This window comes from Pantherophis guttatus, chromosome 2, assembly GCF_059756535.1.
Source record: "Pantherophis guttatus breed Tessera chromosome 2, ASM5975653v1, whole genome shotgun sequence".
Classification (NCBI taxonomy): Eukaryota; Metazoa; Chordata; class Lepidosauria; order Squamata; family Colubridae; genus Pantherophis; species Pantherophis guttatus.
The window spans coordinates 19,315,923-19,338,900 of NC_142064.1; the positions used below are offsets into that span (position 1 = coordinate 19,315,923).

At 37.3% G+C, this 22,978-nt stretch overlaps 1 protein-coding gene across 3 annotated transcripts in view; it reads right to left on the minus strand.

Annotated features, from left to right (window-relative positions):
* CCBE1 (collagen and calcium binding EGF domains 1) overlaps window positions 1-22,978 on the minus strand; it is a 186,823-nt gene that overhangs the window by 120,897 nt on the left and 42,948 nt on the right. The window lies entirely within an intron of this gene.

A 22,978-nucleotide genomic window follows, 5' to 3' on the forward strand; every position in this document is an offset into this window, starting at 1 on the left:
CCCTGAGTCATTTGTGAAAATAATAAAGGCAAGATATAAATGAATGAATAAATAAATGCATTAACATTCAATTGATGACATTTTTAACTTTGCCAAAGTATTTCTATGTTGATAAAGGAGGATATTTATAGCTCAGGGTTGAAATGAGAGGTCCTTATGGTCTCTGAGCTTAGTTGTTTTCTTGCAGTCATTTGGGTAATAAAACTTTTGCAAAAAAAAACCAAAAACCAACCAAGCTCAGAGAGCACCAAGAACCTCTTATTTCTACAGTGTCAGTCTTGTTTTACAACAATGACTTTGCTACTGTTTTTACTATGACTGCTGATCTATCGGGATTGTTTTATTTGACATATTTAGCTTTGTTCTGCATGCAATGCTGGATATTTTGAAAGCTGAGAATGTATGTAATAGGATTTAGTCAGGAAAAAAAATACTTTAAATGAATGAAATTAGTTTGATAGAGAACTAGGCACCAAGGAGTAAATATAAAACACAGTAACTCAAAATTTAATGCAACAAGAATTAATTATATTCAACAAAAATAAAAAAGGAAAAAGTTTACCTAAACAAAATCCCAATTAAGCTTTTTGGAGACTAATTATGGATAATAGGACTTCCTGAAAAGCAAAGTACTTGTCACAACAAAGCCAGTAGTTATTTAATCATTTTTACTGTGAAATTCTTTAGAACTCTAACCTTTGAGATTAATACTATAAACCCTAAAGCTTCAATTAAGTCTTTTAAGGAGACTTTAATTACACTTTGAGAGGCACCTCGAATTCCCTTTATGCTATTAAAAAGAATAAAGAGCTGTCAGCAAATTGGCACTGAAGTCTGTTCCAACTTGTGATTCTATTAAAAAAATGGTCTTTTAAAAAAATCTTGGATTCTCTGCACAGTAGTCAAATATATAACTCAAAACATGAAAGATGATAGTCTAGCATTTATCACTAATTTAAATGTGAAGTTGCTGAAAAGGGGTGGCATTTTCATTTTCCACATTTATTGTCATTTGTTTTAGACTGTGTCACTGCTTTAATATAAATTAGGGAAGAGGTTCCCAAATGTGTTTGATCCAATGAGCACCTTTGATTGGTTGAGAATATACTCACAAAATGACTGTTTTTCAGTCCCCCGAAACTGGAAATTCAAGGCTCATCTTACATAAAGGCATAAATAAATTGAACACAAAAAAATATGCTGTGAAGAAAAAGGGCCAACTGTCTATGTAGGAAAATATTTGTTCAGTACTTAGCAAAGTATTTTGCAAGATGGTTCACAACTTCTAATAAGTAAAAAAGGCTTGCATGAATTGTACAGTATCCGAGATGATATAGATACCTTTCCATAATGAAAAATGGAAAAATATGATTTCGTTTAATTGGAAAAAATAAGATCTAGTCTCATATATAACCTTATTTTTCCAAAACTAACTTAAACTTGCATAAGAAAAAAAAAATCCAAAGTTTGATAGAATGTCAATTCTGAAGCTGGCCTGACTGAGGCCATTTTAAGACTTCAATGCTGAGACGCTAGAGAAGAGGGATAGGGAGGGGGAGGAATAGAGATAGTTGGGGTGTTGCAGTCAAAATAAAATACATTCTCTTGGGAACCAAGGACATTCCTCCAGGTGCTCGGAAGGAGGGGACTGGACTCCCCTAGCAACTGGACAGCATTCTGATTGGACCATGTGACTGGTTGTTTTGAGAAAGTGACAAATTTTTACTTTTAATTAGGTAAAAACTGTGGGAAGGTTCAGAGTCGGTTTTCACCAGCTTGTGCCAATATGACATATCCAATAAACTTATTCTTTGAAGAATTTGCCTGCCTCGGAGTTTTGTTTGCTATGGGTATGTTACTTGGAACACTGACATAGAATGCATAAATCAGTTCCCAGCATTCCACCACATGAAAAACTCTTGGTTAATATGCCAACATGACTATCAAAGAGGAATGCAGGTATTCTGAATTAAACTATAATTAAATCAATGACCAAAGAAAAAAAAAGATGATATTAGCAATTTATTAAGTAATATATTATGAAATACTAAATTCTCTATTAAAATTAATAGCTTGAATTTGAAATGGAGGTACAGGTAGTCCTCAATTTACGGCCGTAATTGAGCCTGGAATTATAGTTGTAAGTTATTGTAATCATAAGTTGAGACATCACAGGACTGGACCTGGTTGGTTTTTCCCCCTGACATTTCTTGTGGTGATTGTTAAGCGAATGCAGTGCTTATTAAGCAAATCCATTTTCCCCAATGGGCATTTTTTGCTGGAAACCACAAGTAAATGCTGGAAACTAGCAAAATAATAATAAATTGCAGTCTCATGGCTGCAGGAAACCATGAACAGTCATAATAAAGGTAACTGGTTGTCAAAGACCAAATATGGGATCATATGACCACGGGGGGTGGGTGGGGGGATGCAACCATTGTAACTTGAGAAATCGGTTGTAAGTAGCTCTGGGGAGGTTGTTAAATTACCATATTTTTGGGTGTATAAGATGCACTCCCTGCCCCCTAAAGTGGGTAGAAATGTCTGTGCATTTTATAGAGCAAATGCTGCAGTCCTCTTTTGTAAAAACCAAGGGCAGTTTTATTCTTTAAAAAAAAGCAGGTTTAGGAAAATCTGCTGTGAACTCCATGTAGGTGTCAGGAAGGGCATCCGGCCAGTGACCTCTCAGCTCCATCCAGTCCCTGGGACTCTATCCCTAATTAATAAACTACAGGATCATAAAAAGGGAGGAGTGAATAGAAGGAGAAAGAGATTCATAAACTTTCTTATCTACCAGCTGTTCTCTGCAAAGCCAGTTGCCTCTGCTTCTTGTCCTGTAGGATATGAAACTTCAATTTACTTGTTCAGCTCTCATATGTAAACTAGGGGAGGATTAGCAAAGGCTGTTTTAAGCTTCGTCCTCTCTGTGAGCTTTCTTAAGCCAAATTACTTTCCCAGAAAGCACTTTCCTGTAGGAAACATAGCTTTTCACATATTGATCTTCACTTTGCAAGATAAATTTAACATACATATAGAATTTTCTCAAAAAACCTTTACTGCAGTCTGGGCCAATATTTAGAATATTTTCTCTTTGCACACTAGATATATTTTGCACAATTTACACATTCAGTACTCTGCCTCATTTGAAAGTCCCATTTCCAAACATTTTTTCCTGTCAAAACAGGGACCAACATAAAATTAAGTCAGCAAATTAAACATTCATTCGAGGAGCTCAAACAAATTAATTTTACAGTGCAATTCTCTGCTTCTCTACTCCAAAGCACAGAATAATTTATTCCCAGACAAGCATGCAGGAGTTTGTAAGTGTATAGGGCTGTGCTTTTTAGAAAATAATTGGTCAGATGACAAGCAAGAAATAATAACATCCAGTTAATAAGTAAAAGAAGAAAATGCAGGAGGGCAAGATATAAGAGAGACATATGGGATATACAAGAAATGTGGGAATGGATTGATGGATGCATTTGAATAAAGAGAAACCAAAGAGAAAAATAGATGCGACTTGAAGAGGCAAATTCAAACTGAGTTTTAAAATATAGTCAACTTAATCCTTAAAATAATTAGTAGTCACATGTTACAAATAAATGGATGAGCATAGTTATGTGTCTTATTTGTTCATTGCACAGAATACTGATTCTTAGTAGAAAAAGAATGATACCATAGTAAAACAGATTTCCTCAACAGCTGCTGTGAATGTGCCTTCAAATCTGATCCAGAAGACTACAGAATCCTCCAGAGGAGGCCTGGGGATGGATGAGAAGTGGAAGAGAAGGGAAGACAGTACATCTTGGACAGAGAGGTCCACTGGTTTGAAAGAGGGCAAAGAGGCCATCTATGTCAAAACTAAACAGCCGTCTCTCAACAGAGGGGGAGGAATACGACATCATCTATCTCCAGTCTAAAACACAGTCCTTTCAACAGTTCCAAGAAGGCTCCACATCCATTTGCACCACTCAGGTGACCCTGATGACACAGATAAACCCCAGGTGGCCTTAACAACTCGCTGAAATAATGAAAATGACCAGCGGTCTGCAAGGAATATAAATCCTTCCATTCTCCACCATCCAGTCCGAGTTGAAGAAGCTTCTCGGATGAGAAGTGATACGCCTTGAAAAAAAAAAAAACCCAGAAAATCCAGTTGCCTCTTGAAAAAAAGCACCTTTGGGACAATCATGACTTAGATGACTAAGAATCTCCATAGACATCAAGAAAAGGGAAAGCAACTGTAGAAGCAACATGTACCCCATATGCTTAAAAAGGAATGGATCACTGTCAATCAAACTAGTAAGTAGTAAAATATGGAGGGTCAAACATTCTAAAGAAGAAGATGAGCAGCTTTCTGCAATGTATCGATGGCCCTCAACTTACAACCATTTGTTTAGTTACTGTTTGAAGTTGTAATGGCACTGAAAAAAGTGACTTGTGACCTGGTCCCAGCATTTACAACCATCACAGCATTTCCACCAGTGGTGGGTTGCCCCCGGTTTAGTCCGGTTCTATAGAACTGGTAGTAAAACTGGCCGGAGGCTCCACCTACCTGCCATGAGATCATCACGGGTGATCTGTGCATGCACAGAAGTTTCACGCGTGCTCCCATTGTGAAACAGTAGTAAAGGTAAGTAGAACCCAACCCTGATTCCCACAGTCATATGATCAAAATTTAGGCATGGTATGTATTTATGACAGTTGCAGGATCCTGGAGTTATGTGATTGTCATTTCTGACGTTCGCAGCCGGCTTCTGAAAAGTCAGGGAAGTGGATTTGCTTAATGAGCACACGATTCACTTAACAATTGCAATAATTTGCTTAACAACCGTGACAAAAAATAGGTCATAAAATCAGAAGTGACTCACTTAACAACTGCCTTGCTTAGCAACAGAAATTCTGGTCCCACTTGTAGTCACAAGTCGAGGACTACCTATGTAATAAAGAGTTTTAATATCTGCCTCTAAAGCCCATATAGAAACCACTCGGTAAAAAGAACAGCTTCAATGGCTGAAAAAACAATAAAGGATGAATTTCCCCTCCCTCGTTGCAAAGCACAAGGCTTCAGGAAGGAGATAATTAACTCTGGATCTCAAGGAGACTGTGCCTGTTCTATGAACCAGTGCAGAAATATTTTCAGATTCATTGCTGTTTCAGTTCTCTGTGAAAATTACTAGAAAGTCATGACACAATTCACTAATCCTATGAGTGATAGAGTGGAACAGAACAAGGTTCAATGACATAAACTGGCCTTAAGTCTAATTAGTAACAGAAGATCAAGTCTCCTAAATAGAAAACATTTATTGTAACATATAGGATAATACTATCCCCAGATATATGCTCTAATCATTTGGGGTATCAACCAGCGGTGAAATCCGACCGCATCTATCCGGCTCATGTGAGCCGGTAGGGCCGGCGGCAGGAGGCTCCACCCACCTGCCGGGACGTCATCACGTTCCATATTTGACCCTCTGCGCATGTGTAGAAGGCTCTGCGCATGTGCAGACGAGGCACACACGCTCACATTTCTGATCCAGTAGCGAAGGTAAGTGCATTTTACCCCTGGTATCAACCAAACTTCTGTAGTCCAGCAAAAAAAAAAAAAAGTAAGTAAACAAAAGACTTATAATAAGAAACCCTTCTGCTTTTCTCCCTCTTTTAGCAACTGCTTGCTAAATCTGCTTGTGTTTGCAAAACGTTGACATTCCAAGCAGACAACTGAAAATGCTGAGACAGAAAACTAAGCACTCAAACAAAAAGTGGGGCAGAAATCCAAACTTCTCTACAACTTTTATCTCCACACAAATCAAAGTTTCACACCCCCAGAAGGAATGTACTGTATATGAGCTCAGTTGTCCTTTAACGCTAGTTAGAGATAGCCTTACTCCCAAAATGTTCTTTGGCCAGATCCAGTTTACACCACTGTTTGACACCAAATGTCCAAAACATTTCATTATATTTATTATTTTGTCCGAGTTTTGAGTCTATTTTCATTTTATTTAGAGTTGCAAGTCAATTCAAGCTGCTAGAACTGGGCTACAAATATTTCTCAGCAAACACATTATGGTAACATCTGATAAGATAACATCTTATCTCTTATGGTTATCAAGTGATAGTTCAGTATTTTGTAGCTCAGATTTGACAGCCCTTGGTGAAGGCAGTTTGTCATCAGAACACAGACATATCTATCTATCTATCTATCTATCTATCTATCTATCTATCTATCTATCTATCTATCTATCTATCTATTTAGAAGCAGAGGTGGTATTCAGCAGGTTCTGACCAGTTCTGGAGAACTGGTAGCGGAAATTTTGAGTAGTTTGGAGAACCGGTAAATACCACCTCTGACTGGCTCTGCTCCCATCTATTCTCTGCTTCCCGAATCCCAGCTGATCGGGAGGAAATGGGGATTTTGCAGTAACCTTCCCCTGGAGTGGGGAGGGAATGGAGATTTTACAGTATCCTGCCATGCCCCCAAGCCACGCCCACCAATCCATGCCACACCCACTAAGCCACGCCCAGTAAAAAAATTTGAATACCACCACTGTTTAGAACATGCACAAATTCAAAGGATAAGAGCGAAGAGAGCGAAGAGAGGGGTCTTTGGTGCGCTCTGAGCTTGGTTGTTTTCTTGTGGACAATAGTTTCACTTAACAAACATAGCATTTGCTTGAATGCAGCAATCACTTTAGATGGTGCAAAAAATATCAGAAAATTAGGTAGGTTACAGGATTTGATCCGTTAACCACCAGTACGACGTATGACCATAATTCCAGGCTCAATTGTGGTTATAAGTCAAGGACTCCCTGTATCTCAGTGCAAACATTCCCTCTTGCCCAGGACTCTGATGGATTCATCCTCCAGGGATTCAGCTCAGCTACTATTTAATTCTTCAAAAGTGAAAACTTCAGTAATCAGGACCAGAACTTTCTTTATCCAAAACATGTGGCTCTTTCACTGAGATACATCTTTAATTTTCTGAAAGAGCACTGATTCAGAGTTACTTGGGTAAGATGGGGAATGTAGAAATGTGATAAGTAAATAAAATAAATACATAAATTGTTCAAGTTAAGGGGTTTTGGATCAGCCACTGTTGTGATGAAAGATCATCTGACAACCATCACATATATCTCCTTTGATTTTTATTTTTGGAGGTCACGCAGAAGATAAGGGTAACAATATACTTAGAGCTGATGAAATTCCATCTCTCCCACATTTTAGACGAATGGAAAACTGCCCACATTATGGAGACAAATCTAGGTTTGCCATAGAAAGTAATCATTCATAGCTTTCCACACTCACATTTTATTCTTTCGATACATATTTATTTAGAACAGCTTACCTGTACCATGTCTACATGCGAGGTGGCAAAGTAAAAAAATAAGTCTGCTTTATACAGATTCATAATGAAGCTTTGTTGAAATATTAACAAAGGTTGAAATAAAAAGAAATGTAAGGATCTCTTATATGATACTGGCATAAGGATCAGAGCTGCTGGGAATTGGGTAGCATATAAATATAATAGATCAGTAGTATTATTATACGCATCCACATGTGGTTTTGAAAGTTCACTTTAATTTATACATTCTTCAATGCATAGTTTGAAAAGGGCGCTTAATCTTGCACACATTTTAATTTTCCCCACAACAACCACCCTGGGATTTGAACTCACGATTTTCTGCATTCTAGCTTGGTGCCTTAACCACCAGACCAAACTGACCAATGACCATACAGTCCATTCATGAAAAAAGACATCTTTTTTGCAATGTGAGTGGACTACTATCTTGGAGAGGGGAAAAAAACACTTTACTCCCATCCCGATGTTTTTTTTTTCCCCAGTTACAAGTCTTTTTCAAAAATATGTCTGTCACCTAAGCATTTAAAAACCTTATTTTTATGTGTCTTGATTTTTGCATCTCCATCTAGGAATAAATATTCTTTGGTCATATTCCACATACTTAACTGAATTATAATACCGATAGCTTGTCAGTAACTTTTGAGATAAGATCACCAATTATATCAGTCTTTTCTGCACTTTCTCTAATCCTCTGATTATTTCTTCTATTCTGGTTCTGTATACTGGCCAAATCCGATCTAACCTGTCTACTGTAATGTCTCTTCCAACATCAAGCTTGTTTTCTCACAGCATATTTGTTAGTAGACTAGGTTACCCTCTGAAACTTGAGAAGACAATACTTTTAGTTGTTTATTAGCTTGTTCAAATGTTCCTGCCAAATCCTGTCAGCTCATGTTAGCTGACTTACCCAATTTTGCCTTTAGTTCCTCTTTGAGTTGCTTAATTACATTTCTGATTGAATCAATTTCACAGCTGTTCTCAGGTCATGCTGGATTTTTTTAAAATATCAAATGCTCTGCCATTTTTGCTTTGCTACTTTTGGATCATCCATACAAGCCTTTTTTGCTCAGCTTTGGGGGAATTACCTTTCTTAGGCAACTTATTATACAAGCTTTGGCAGTTACACAAATATTGCTAAAAATGGTAAAAGTTACCTGAGAAGCTAGGTCAGTATGAAAGCTATTGGCTCTGAATGTCATTTTTTCTGCTTCTTTTGACCCTCTATGGATCCTTGGTATCCAAGCAGGCATGAAAAGGTAGTAAAATATTATCCAGTGAAACACTGGAGGCAAGCAAGGTTTCAAAAAAAAGTTGAAAATAAATACATATCTCTTTTATATTATTATTTTTTCTTTTGTTCAGGTGTTCTTTTGTTCAGGTGTTTACATGTGTCCAATTCTCAGAGACCACCTGAACAAGTCATTGCAGGTTTTTTGGCAAGTGGTTTGCCATTGCCTCCTTCCCAGGGCTAAGAGAAAGTAACTGGCCCAAGATCAGCCAGCTGGCTTCCTGTCTAAGACAGGATTAGAATTTATGGTCTCCCAGTTCCTAACCTGATGCCTTAATCACTCCACCACACTGGCTCTAAGTTTAGATGTTTTACAGCCAGGTTAATTATAAATAGGATTTTTTTGTGTGTGTCAGTCCATCAAAGTTTAAAATACAAAGAATAATATAGGGAATATTACTAACAGTGAGAACAGTTAACCAGTGGAACAGCTTGCCTTCAGAAATCGTGGATGCTCCATCACTGGAGGCTTTTAAGAAGAGACTAGACCAGGGGTCTCCAACCTTGGCAACTTTAAGACTTGTGGACTTCAACTCCTAGAATTCCTCAGAATTCCTTTGCTGGCTGAGGAATTCTGGGAGTTGAAGTCCACAAGTCTTAAAGTTGCCAAGGTTGGAGACCCCTGGACTAGACAACCACTTGTCTGGAATGGTGTAGGGTCTTCTGTATGAGCAAGGAGTTGGACTAGAATACTTATCAGGTCAGCATTTACCAGCCTATCTGGTGATAACTTTGATATATGGAAGACTATGATGTTAAGTGTTAAGATAAGTAAATGAGAAAGAATATTCATTAACAAGTGTAATGAAAATAATCCTCCATCCCTCCCTCCTTCCCTCCCTCCCTTCTTTCCTTCTTTCCTTCCTTCCTTCCTACCTACCTTCCTTCCTTCCTATCTGTGAAATTAAGAAACCAGGGAAGGGTGTGATAGATCTGAGTGACAGTGGTCTAATCTTGTGAAGTAGAATTCATAAATACATTCAGTAGTGCTTAAAAGTTTGTGAACTCTTTTCAATTGCCAATATTTGTTTTTTTATAATAAAACCATATCATTTGCTTTTTTTATTAATCAAATCTGGTTTATACAAAAAGCAATGAGAGCATTGAATAAAGGTGATGGGGAGTTGAAATGTCTTTGAATATTAGTAGCTCGGGTTTGGTAGTTAGGCTGTTTGTGCTCAGAGCTTGGCAATTTGGTTACCATTCGATCATTTTGAATTGTGCTCGTATGTCAGAACACAGGTCTTTAAATACCTTTTTATGAGATGCAAATTAGTCTGAATGTTGTTTGTTCAGATATTTTCTGAGACATGGTCAGATTTCGGGCTGATTGGGAGTATTTGAATAAATAATGATCTAGGGAAATATGTAGGGACTTTTTTAATCCCAAAAAGTAACAAACAAAGTTATTCATTAACCCCTTTATTATTTAACATTGTTATAAATATCTTAGCAGTAACAGTAGTAATAAAAAAAGGAGAAAAAATAAGATAAAAATTAATTACTATACTAAATACTGTATATTTTCTTTTGCAGCAAATATAAGTATGATTACCAAGTTACCTCTTATCCTATGATTATAAAAAAGCTCATTTTTTTCTATTATGCATTTTATTCTAGTCATCAAATCACAGGCCACAAAGTCAATTTTTTCTGTTTCATGCAAAACAGCTATAAGGGTTCCCAATCAGTCATAAATTAAAACATTTACAATTTTTTAAATAATTCAATCAAATGCATTAAGATGGAATTGTAAGAAATTGCAGAAATATCAGAATTAACAATAGATTTTTTAAAAATCAAAGTTAATCTTTGGTACCTTTCTTAAAACACTTTTCCTTGGAAAAGTAAAATATTTGAGATATCTAATATTTTAAACATTCAGGTAGAATACAAATCCTTCAAATATTTATGAGTAACATAATAAAATATTCCAGTATGGAAGAAATTTTTAAAGAAGTTGGAATGAGTAATATTTAAATGAATTGGGTTAAATTGCAGCAATTAAAAAAATGGGTCTTTCAAAATTATTTCTAATTATTTATTATTATTTGGAACTTCTTCCAGTAGACATTCCGGATAAAATATTATTTCTTTGGCAAAGAAAAGTAAACATTTTCTACTTTGGTACTAAAAAAATTAAGAGTTAGCAGAAAGATTATATACAGACCACAAAAATGCATTGTATGAGGAATTCCATTTCTAAAACTGTATTATTGCATTTGTGGCTTATTATCTGAGAATCAGACATGATTGAATGGAAGAAAAAAAGTTCCCAGATTGAAGACATAAAAGACATAAAAGAGGCAGATAGCCAAATGTTTTTCCTTCCAAAAATTTTCTAAAAATAGGAGGTATAAATAATCCATTTACAAAAGCTATAATTCAGGTTACAAAAAAAAATTATACATCATTAATAGAAGTTATTTGTTGTCCCCAACCCAATTTTTAATAGCATAGATCAAGGAGAAATCTCAAGTTGCAGTAGAGTGACTTCTTCTATATTTAATGCATAAGAACGTGTAAGAGAGATATTAAACAAAACTATTTTTAAAGCACTTTTAAATATCCCTATTTAATATTTTTGTCCAGACTGACCTTTCTTCTGGTATACAACCAATTAATGTTATTATTTACCCAATAAACACTAACCAATTTTGTGTCAATTTATCTTCACTGTATTTTCATTTTTATGGTGTCCATTTTTCAGTCAAAGCTATTTACCTTTAAATACCACGGATCCTCTGAAAAATTGATATTTTACTTTTCCAATGTTTGCAATCATGCATTCTGGCAGCTAAGAATCTTTTATTATTTTTTTTACTGAAACAATGTATCATGTATGTATGTATGTATGTATTTATGTATGTATTCTGACTCAGATCTCTAAACACGACAAACCCTATGTATTTAAATCAATGACTCCTTTATTAGGAATGCCAGCAGCCTCAGCAAAAAGTTTCTCTCTCAATACAGGCTAACAAGTCTGTCCGGCAGGGGATGAATCGTTATCTGCCATATGTATTCATCTCCAACCCCTGCCTTTTATCCCCAGAGCTAGGGTGGGGCTTTGCTCTTCAGTCCCAAGGATCAGCCCACAGATTTCCACTGCTCTCCTCTCCTCTGCTTTCTACACATCCGCGCATCAGGCACTGGGCCCAGCTATTCCTCTTCTTCCTCGTCAGCCACTTCCAGACCTGGGGGCTGTTGACTCTCCATCTGAGGTCTGATGGACGGCCCAGGCTCCGCCTCCCTCCCCCCCTCTCTCTCTGATAGCTCCGTTCCCTCTTCCCCCCTTGGAGCTCTCAAGTTGCCTTAATGCTGACCCTGACTCCCACACTTCCTCCTCCTCTGATTTGGCTGCTGGAAGGGCCAGCGGCCAACAGGTCACAACAGTATGTATGTATTGGAAAACAGACAATAACCCAACAACAACATGCATTAGGAAGGACAGATGCTTTTAGCACTTCCTTCAAAAACATTCAATAAAAAATGGCCATTGCCATCCACAAAAAATGGCCATTGCCATCCACAATAACACGGCATGCTAATTTGCTTTTAATTCTTCTAAAATAACCTAGGAAGTTGTCATATTCATATGTGAAATGTTAATGGCATTATCTTTACATTCAATTTCCAATGGCTGATTGAAAGTGATTTAAAAGGAATTACACCTCACAAAGAATTTGAAGAAAATCCACTAAATCCCATATGAATTTGAATTGTAATATGAACTAATACAGCATCATGTCTAATCTTCTCTACATTTATATATTGCAGCTTTCAAGAAATTTGTTAAGTGTTCTGCCTGCAGAATTCTTGGACTAATTACTTTCCAGTTTCAGTTGAATCAGGAGATGATGGTTACGAGAACTGGAGAAAAAAAAACAGGAAATGAATCAACTTCCTAATTTCAGACAGTGATTTGTTTAAATCCTTATGAATCATAATTCCCTAACTTGGATATAATAGAAAACTATGGTTAATAAATCCAGGATTCCTTAAACTGCAATGCAGCAAGAAGGAAAGAAGGAGCAATATGAGAATAGAGCATATGGTGCTTTAAAAATCTTTTATTTTATTTATTTATTTGTTTGTTTGTTTGTCAAACATGTACAAGATAGCAGGTATGAATATGAACATGGACATGAATGAATGAAATGAATACAAATAACTGAGGACAGTAGGACAGGGATGGTAGGCACGCTGGTGCACTTATGCACACTGCCTTTACGGACCTCTTAGGAGTGGGGTGAAGTCCACGGTAGGCAATTTAAGGTTGAAGCTGTGAGGGTTTGAGGATATAACAACTGAGTGAGGTAGAGCATTCCAGGCGTTGACCACTCTGTTGCTGAAATTGTATTTTCTGCAATTGAGTTTGGAGCAGTTTACCTTGAGTTTGTACCAATTGTTTGCCCGTGTATTATTGAGGTTGAAGCTGAAGAAGTCGTTGACAGGTAAGACGTTGTAGCAGACAATTTTGTGTACTATGCTTAGATCAGACCGCTGGTGGCAAAGTTCCAGATTGTCCAAGCCCAAAATTTCGAGCCTGGTGGCATAAGGGATTCTATTGTTGAGCAGAGGAGTGGAGTACTCTTCTCATGAAACACCTCTGGACCCGCTCAATCGTATTAATGTATGATATACAGTGTGGATTCCAGGCAGAATCCCATTTAATTTATTCATCCAATTTAATCAGGAGAGACACACATATCCATATTGAGTGTAAAGTCTACAACATACAAAGTCGTACTTTCACAAATAGGGGAAGTGGGAGGAGAACCCCTATTCTTCCAACCCCTTTCAACAAGTGTCTTGTCTCCAATTTACCAAGTCATTTAAAAAAAAAAGGCAGTTAAGAATGCAGCCTTTTACGTGTTCAATTCTTCTCTGCATTTTTTGCAAGAGTTCGCCCAGGAGAGAAGAGGAAAAGAAAAGGTTTTTTTTTTTTTTGTTTCTGCCTATGGGTTCTGCCAATTGGCAAGGCAGGGTTTCTGCTTCAAGAACAAAGAGGAGAAAGGCGCAGTATTTCAATTGCATGATCATAATAAACTTTTAAACTATGCAGAGGACATCTGGATGTCTGATTTGCTTAAGCACACAACTTGACTGCAAACCAATAAGTGGGGGGGGGGGGAGAGTAAGCTAAGGATAAAACAGGCCTGTCTTTCAGAGGCACCCATGCAGCTCTTTGGGTGAAAGAAGAAAGATGAGTGTCTTATCTTTGAAAAGGGCTTTTCTGATTTTCCCCACCCTACCCTTAACCCTGTGGGATCACTCTGCAAGGGTCAAATCTTAGATTAATAAGGAATTTCAGTATCTTTACAAAACAGCTTTGATTTACGGCAGGGGTGTCAAACTCAAGGCCCAGGGGCCGGATCCGGCCCACAGCATACTGTGGGGGTGTCACCCTAGAAACAGCAAAGGATCGGCCCACAGTGCCTCTGCCCATGAAAACAGAGCTTGGGAGGGCTGTGTGAGGCCCTCCCGAGCTCCGTTTTCACTGGCAGAGGGTTGTAGGAGGCCAATGCAGCCGAAAACGGAGCTTGTGAGTCCATTTTCGCTGGCAGCGTGCTTGGGCCACCACATGTGCTCCGGATACAAGTGACATCGAGCTGGTCATGCCCCCACCCAAGGTCAAACACAATCCTGATGCGGCCCTCAATGAAATCGAGTTTGACACCCCTGGTTTATGGTATTCTAGGTAATAAAAGGAATAAGATTTCAAGGTGATGCTGACTGGAAAATGGGTTTACACATTGAAGGGTATTTCCTTTTGTACATTTAGAGTGCAAGATGCCGGTAATTAATAATGATTTATTAAATTTATGTGCTGTCCCACTCCCAGCTATTCTGGTGCCTTTAACAGTCTGTTGGACAGCAGCTATGCTTTTCTTTTCCCTGTTAAAGATTACCAATGTAATAGGACATAAGCGTCCACAGGCAAGCACTGATGAGGTAATAAAACGGGTTATTTATTAAGATACTGCTTTTTAAAAACATTTTGTCCCTTTAATTATTGCAGAATACAGAAAAGAGAGCTTCAACAGGTGCAGCTTTCCACACGGAACTGCATGGGAAACCCCATCTGTTGTATAGGCCTTAAATCTATGAAAATTTTGTGCTTCTCATCCTAAATGCATTTCTGATATCTTCTTGAAGCTGTTAATTATGTTGGGAATCCAAACATCACCTTATCAAAAAGATGAGATCCAGATACTATTTTTACACAAGGTAATCAGACTGGGGGAAATGAATCATTTCTCAAATGCCTTCTACTGAACCTTGCATTTATGCAGGAAAGATTCTTGACACCATCATGTGGGAATCTAAAGCAGGGGTAGGCTTCAAAAATTTTAGGAAGGGGTTCCCTGCCTGGTTGCTGGGTGGGCATGGCCTAGTCAGCCTCCTGCACCATGGTGGGGGGGGGCTTTTTGCCCTCCCCGGGCTCCAGAGGCTTTCCTTAAGCCTTCGGGAGGGCGAAAACGGGTTTCTGGTCTTCTTGAACTTCTGGTAGGTCCGTTTTTCGCCCTCCCTAAACCTCCATGCGTGCCCTGCACTTACTTGCATCCAAAATGGGCCGCGTGGGGACTCCTGAGAGGGGCAGGGTGGGTGGGGCCAGCCAGGAGTGGAATTTGGGGGTTTCTCTGAATCTTAGCTAGAAGTTCTCCTGAACCCCTGCAAACCCCCAACAGCCCACCCCTGATCTTAAGGATTGTCTATCTTTCCATTTGTTTGTACAGATCCAAATCCAAAAGATCCTGCTAACTGGAAATTTTGGGGGTTGTATTTACTATGTATCAGACCACCAAACCTGTATATATCATCATGTATCCTAATCCATGTACATTATTGATAGAATGGCAAAAGCAAAGCAAAGGGAAAGATGCTTTCTCAAGCAGGAGCTGTTGGTTTGTGTCTTTTTGGAATGGACCAAACACATCCAAACTGAAATTAAGCCAAAGCTTCAAGTTCTCAGCCAAAGTATTTTCCCCTATTATATATTAATAACCCTCTGAGCTTTGTCGGTCAAAAGCAAGCAAGCAAACAAGCAAGCCTGATGGTGCCCTGTTAAGCAGGAAAGATATGCTCAACAGAAAATATTCTAAGATTACACAACTTTTTTTCACATTTTTGTATGTGAGATAAAAACCAGATGTATCTACTATTTCAATCCCCAAATACTTTGTATTTATAAAAACAGAAAGCTCCTTTACTCCTTAAATGTCCCTTTCTTTGGTTTCAGCAAAATGCTGGTAAAAGAGTATAAAGCATCTTCCAACATGTTAACAATCTTTATTCAGATTTCTGGTTGAATCATCATTAACATCTTAATATATATTCCATCCAATAGTTCCTAACTTTATCACTCACTTATCCTACAAGTAAGAGTGAAACAAGATAAATCTATAAGTTGTTCCTCAAAACAATGAATAACATAATCACTTCTAAGTTAACTACATTTTCTCCAGATGGTTAAAATGATGTTTAAAGAAGCAGCACCAGAGTTTGAAAAGAACAGAGAATGGTTAAAAAGAAAGAAAACGTGTGTCAGAGATGTGGCCTCAAAGTGAAATTAAGCAGACTTAAGCTTTCAGTTGTTTGGAACTGTCCATAAACTGCTTCAAGTGCCTCGTAGAAAGCACGGAGAACACATGAAACGGAGAATAATTTTAAAAAGCATGTTATTGTCTTGCAGTCACGAGCAACAAAAAATGCTATATATAATTTGCTGAGTCAGCCGTGCCCTGTAGCACATTAACATCTGATCACAGGAGGTAGCTAAAGGTTTGCCTGTTACATTTTCTTCAGAGTTTGAGCTTCTGAGTTAAAGAAGTTGTAAATGCACGCAGATAGAAATGACATATTTTTGTCAGAGAGCAGTCAGAGAAATGAACAGGATAATTCTCCCTTGTGAACCGCCTCTTAAAAACTGCTTTTTGCTGTTTATTTTCTCCTATCAGTGGGGCATAAACATTCTGATATTTTTTTTAAAAAGAGGATATTTAAAAAGCAAAGACAAGATTATCAATATGGGAGGCTTTGAAGGGGCACTTTCCCCCCAAAATGGGTCAACCAAACTTTGCTTCTTCCTTCTTCCACATTTCTAAAAGTAATGAGACAAGATGCAATATTTCAGCAGACCTCTTCTTTAGCCACAAAATGCTTCCACAAAAGAAAATAAAAATACAAATCAGATTACATGATGTTGTATTGATTCTTGTTATTATTACTATACAGAATACCATCACCTTCCTGATGATGTTCCTATAAAAGTGTCCAACAGGGTAAAACATAAAAAGTGATTAAAATGAACTGGGGTTTTTATTAGCCTCATAAAAATTATTTCATGGAATCTGTAGCATAAAGGCTGTTCATGCTTCAAAAATTATTTGGAAGAGATTGTTCATCATCAATTCAAGTATGAACCCAGCAACTCGTACAATTCTGTGGAAGTCTGGAAATAAAAAAATATTCTTGCCTTGGGAATTGCATTGATGATGCAATGATAAATTAATAACAGCCAGCAATTAATCAACAGTCCCCACCCCCCTACCCCCCAGGCTCAAGCAGAAACCTATAAAAAGATGTAGCTGTTTTAATGACTAGCAAAGAAATACTGTGTTCCTAAAAGTGCATAAAAGCATTTTTTCCAAAACATTTTTGAAGTATGCAGAACTTCATTATAAACATGGAGGAAGAATCACCTGCTATCTCTCTCTGATTATATAGTTTATGGACAACAACTGAAGAGCATTGATAACCTCCATTTCTTTGGATAAATAAATGCTCAGAGATACAGATAATATCACATGTTCATGATTAGAGGTAACCTTGGAAGAGTTTTCTAAATCAGTGCTGTGCTTAGATTATTTGATTATCTCAAATAATGTTATAAATCTAAATCTAAATATGTTATATTTATGTTAAATATAAATGTTATAATCTAAATTGAGGAGATGTGCTTTTTAGATGATAATTTAAATTGATATATCTGGAGGCCCTCTGATTCATTCTTCTTTGTGGAAAATTAGATTTTCACTCCAGAGTACTAAGTTATAAAAGCATGCTTTCTTTATAAGCTGGGTGGATTGACACGGGCTACATCAAAAATTATACAACACACATTAAGATATAGCATGATAGGTGAACCATTCTCCCTTCATTCCTAACCATACTAGTTTTCAGGTTATGAAACTGAGTCCTTCATGACCCAGGGTGATAGAATATACTGCCAGTTGATCCAAACAGAAGTTGAAAGTGAGAACCAGTTAAAACCAAGTATGGATGGGAATTTTGCTTGATCTGCATAGGAATTAGTTATGAAGGTTCTGCATTTCAATCCCCCACTGGATTTTAATATTGTAAAATACTTTCCATTTTTACACAATATTCGTGGTCATAAAGTTGCCTGAGTATTGTCCCATAATTGTAAAGATAATGTTGTCAGGGATTAAAACTGTCTGGCCTGCATTCCCTAGTGTGATATCCTTCTTTAACCTGATGAATCTCAACAAGGCCATATTGGCCGGAAATTAAAATTCTAAGAACCAACAAATTGGAGAACAAACTAGAGAACACTGAACTGGGGGTGAGGGAGAGTGGAAGAATCTTAAGCATCAACATTTCCTGGAAAATAAATTTGATGAATATCCCAAACTTGATGAGCCTTTCATCATGGACATGCAACTATGCTAATTCAGTCATGAGCATGGCTATTAATTCAATTAGTCTTAAATCTTGGCTGCTCATGATGATCTCTCAATGAGTTCCAAACTTTCATAGGCATATAGCTTCCATTTGAAAAAGCTGGAACTCAAATATTTTTGTACTAAGTTCCTGCATTTATAGTTCAACATTCCAATGTGAAGACTTTCAAAATTAGAAGCCAAGAAAAAAAAAAAAAAGCAATATCCACTGAGACTAACAAATTGTTTGCAGCTTGAACTGTCAAAAGCAGCAATCCATGAATCTGAATCACAGGATAATGTATAACCTTTACTGTTAGTATGAAATTGAAAGAGAGAAGAACAGAGGATTTGCCAAAAGGGTTTTAAAATGCTGACTTCAATAGAAGCCAGGTTCTGTACATATTTCTTCACAACTCAGAGTCACCGAGTTCAATGGGGAATGGTCATGTAAATGTAAAAGATCAATATAAATGCGCATGGAACTATTTTATCCCTCAATTTCTAAGTTCAGACAGCCTACATTTAGGTAAGACTGGCTGATCTATAGATGTAAGAGAAAAGGTTTTTCCTCAAAGAAAACATTTGGTGAGCAAAGTATAGCCTACAGCAGGAGAAGCTTTAACTATTGATACATATTTATAACCCACTCTAGAGAATAGAATAGAATAGAATAGAATAGAATAGAATAGAATAGAATAGAATAGAATAGAATAGAATAGAATAGAATAGAATAGAATAGAATACTTTATTGGCCAAGTGTGATTGGACACACAAGGAATTTGTCTTGGTGCATACGCTCTCGGAGTACATAAAAGAAAAGATACATTTGTCAAGAATCATAAGGTACAACACTTAATGATAGTCATAGGGAAACAGTCACTGCAAGAGTGACTGCAGGTTCAAAGTTATATAAATAGATAAGGTGTCCTTCAGAAGAATGAAGTGCTGGAAGGTAGAAACATGGATTTAAGGCAAGAAACCCACCCCAGAAACACAGTTATAAGCAAAGAAATTCATTCCTCATCCATAGGAAGAAACCTAAATGAACAGACGCTATTTTTAAAATTGTGTACTGATAATGAAATGAAATGAAAGTGTGTCTTTTCATTATTCAGATTCTGTTATGGTCTGTTCAGAATTTGAGAAAAATTCAGGAGACATTTGGAAAACAACCTCTTGCACATTTTCTCAATTTTCTGGTAAAAGGGCAGCCAGCTTGCCAATTCATAAGAAAGCCATTATGAAAAGACTGAAAAACGTTCCATCCCATGAATTGAAAGATAAATTGGGTGTTAATGTGAAAATAACTAAGTCACTGAAATTTCTCTATCCTTGTCTGTTACTTTTTCAATAAATCTTGTTAAAGAAGACTCTGTGGAAAAGACGCTTTTAATTGTTTAAAATATCAAGAAGCTTTACGTTAATTTTAGCAACTTAAATGCTCCATTTGCAAAAGAGTCTATCTTGTTTTGTGTTCTTGATCTAGGCCATGGTATCCAACAACCCACTGAGAACACCAGTGACTGCTCAATTGTTAGCAATATCTTACTTGAACAACAGAACCAGAACAGAAATAATAAACTGGCAAATATTGATGCAGTAAATTAGCCAAATGCAGCCATTAATTATGGCTACCAGTGCAGTATCTTCTAACAAGTTACTAACCTCTAGAGGCTCATTACTAGACAAAATACAATCGATCTCCAGACGTGATCTAGAAAATAACACCCTGACTTCATTGATGTATAATTACTCCCACAAGTATCCTACACCTTGGTTTTTGGAGCTCAGTTTTCTGATAAGCACCAATACCCATGTCTACAACAGAGATGAACTGTTTAAAGGAAAGTATGGCTCAAGGCTGACTCAGCCTTCCATCGAGGTCGGTAAAATGAGGATCCAGATTGTTGGGGACAATGTACTGACACTGTAAACTGCTTAGGGAGTGTCATAAAGTACTGTGAATTGGTATATAAATCTAAGTGCTATTGCTACAAAGTGGGTTTATTTACATCTCCTGCCTGTTCACCTTAATTATTTGTTCAGGAAAAAATGGCTTTTTGAAATGGGGTTTCTGATTTTAGAATTGCACATTTTCTCAATTTTGGACTACTTTATAACCATTAGAAAACAATAGTCACTTCCATTAATTCCTGATCTTCTAGAATGACTGCAAAAGGTATCTATTTGTACTAAATTGGATTTCAGAGGGGCATGTAATTTGAACATTAGGAGGAGGTGCATGAATAATTAACTCACTTTATTATACAGTATGTCATAGGAAATTCTACATGTTGTTATAATTATTTAAATTTATTTTACTTGCCCAACCTCAATGAATTTCATAAAGTCTTTTGGTTTTTCCAATTGCCCATTGGTGTTTCATAAGACTCATTGACTTCAGATATTCCAGACTCTTACATTATAGTATAACAAGATGATACTGAATCTGGATTAATTATTAAGTATGCATTTTTGTTGACCCTAACACTACCCCTCTCTTACTATGGGCTATATCACTGTTTATTGTTCCCTCCACCTCTATTTGTATGTGTTATATATATGCTAGAACAGTTGCTGGAATTGGATATGTCTAGTTTAATGAAAAGAGGGACAACGGGTGACATGATAGCAGTGTTTCAATATCTCAGGGGCTGCCACAAAGAAGAGAGAGTCAACATATTTTCCAAAGGATTTGAGGGCAGGACAAGAAGCAATGGGTGGAAACTAATCAAGTAGAGAAGCAATCTAGAACTAAGGAGAAATTTCCTGGCACTTAGAATAATTAATCAGTGGAACAACTTGCCTCCAGAAGTTGTGAATGCTCCAATACTGGAAGTTTTTAAGAAGACATTTGACACATCAGTCATTTGTCTGAAATGGTATAGGGCTTCCTACTTGAGCAGGGGGTTGGACTAGAAGACCTCTGAGGTCCCTTCCAACTCTATTATTCTGTTAGCGATATTCAACTGTACATTTTTGATCCATACCATCCAAGTTACATCATCAAGCTTCGTACTTGAAACCCTGATATTGTGGAGGTCTGGGAAATATGGACTTCTACTTAATATGGACTTCTACTTAATTTCAACCAGACCAAGTGGTTGTATGTTTTAGCCCACCCACCCCCATCCCCCCCAAAATCTGGAGATTCCTCTAGTTGTGGATCGAACAGCACTATCCAGATAGAACATGTACACTGTTTATTTATAAGATTTATAGGCCACCCCAATCTTTTACAACTACTTCCAGTTTGCAAAATATAATTAAATAAATAAATAAATAAAAACAATATTATGAGAAGGAAAACCTGGCAAAATCAACAATCATTTAAAAGACCAAAACATCACATAAGAGCTCTATCACCCACTCAGATCCAAGGCCTGGGAAAAGACTAGATTTTAAGGATTCATTTAAAAAGGACACCAGGGGACACATAAATCTTTAGCATTCTTTTGGCATCATGGTTCCTCCTCAAGAACCCCTTGGGTAGTTGTGGTTATAAAAGGATCTTTGTACAAATCCAATAGTTTTACCAATTTACCATTCTTAGATTAGGAAGTTCTGGTCAAAATCATTCATGTTTTAGTCACTTCCTGTCTGGACAGTACAATGTGCTCTATATGGGATTAGTCTTCAGGACCATTAACAAGATGCAACTGGCTCAGATTGAAGTGGCATGTGCCATTTTGGACCCACCAAAGCATATGACTGATTCACAAGCTGTATCAGCTCCTAAAATGTTGTTGTTGTTGTTGTTCAATTAAAGGTGTTGGTTATCATCTTTAAACCCTGCATGGCAAAGGCCTAGACTGTTTGTGGAATTTCCTGTCACTAATTGCCTCTGTCCATTCCACCATGCAAAGTAGGCATCCTCAAGGCCTCTTCTGTGAAATATTGTCTTCTATAGCAATGGTCCACAACCTTTCTGGCTTTGTGGACCAGCAGTGGTGGCAGCCACTGTGGTGGGGAGGGGATGGTTTCACGTGCGCACACATGCAGCTTGCACAAATAGAGTTTTGCATGCACGCAGGTCGCTTGCACGGCCTGGTCCCCAATGAGCCATGGACCAGAGTTTGGGGACCCCTGATCTATAGGAAACATGTTTTCTCTGTTGGAACTCCTGGCCAATGGAACAACATCTCCCTTGATATTTGGTTGGCCCTAATAATATTAGCCTTTCCAAAGGCCTTGAAGAACTGGCTTTTCTTTCAAGCACTGAGGCCAAGATATCAGCTGAATCCATTATATGTTGTCATGAACTGTGAGGTATGTAATATATTACAAACCACAGTTGCATTGTATTATTGCTTTATTGTAAAGTAAACACAGTATACAATAATTTTTAATGTTTTATGTTTTTTGTGGTGTTAGCCACCCAGCATCACTGAACTGAAATGGACAGCCGTGTCAGTTCTATAAATAAAGTAAGTTGAGGGAGATAGCTACTTGAAATCTCCAGACATAGCATGTTATGAAAGACCACCTGCTGGAGAACAAGAGAGAAGAAAGTGATTAATGTGAGCTCTGTGAAGATTTAGGGCTAGCCACGTGGAAAGCAGTTTTCCAGTTCTGATGACTATTTGGTCAAATACAAGAGGGTCTCCTTATTTTTCACATGACAGTAAGACATAAAAT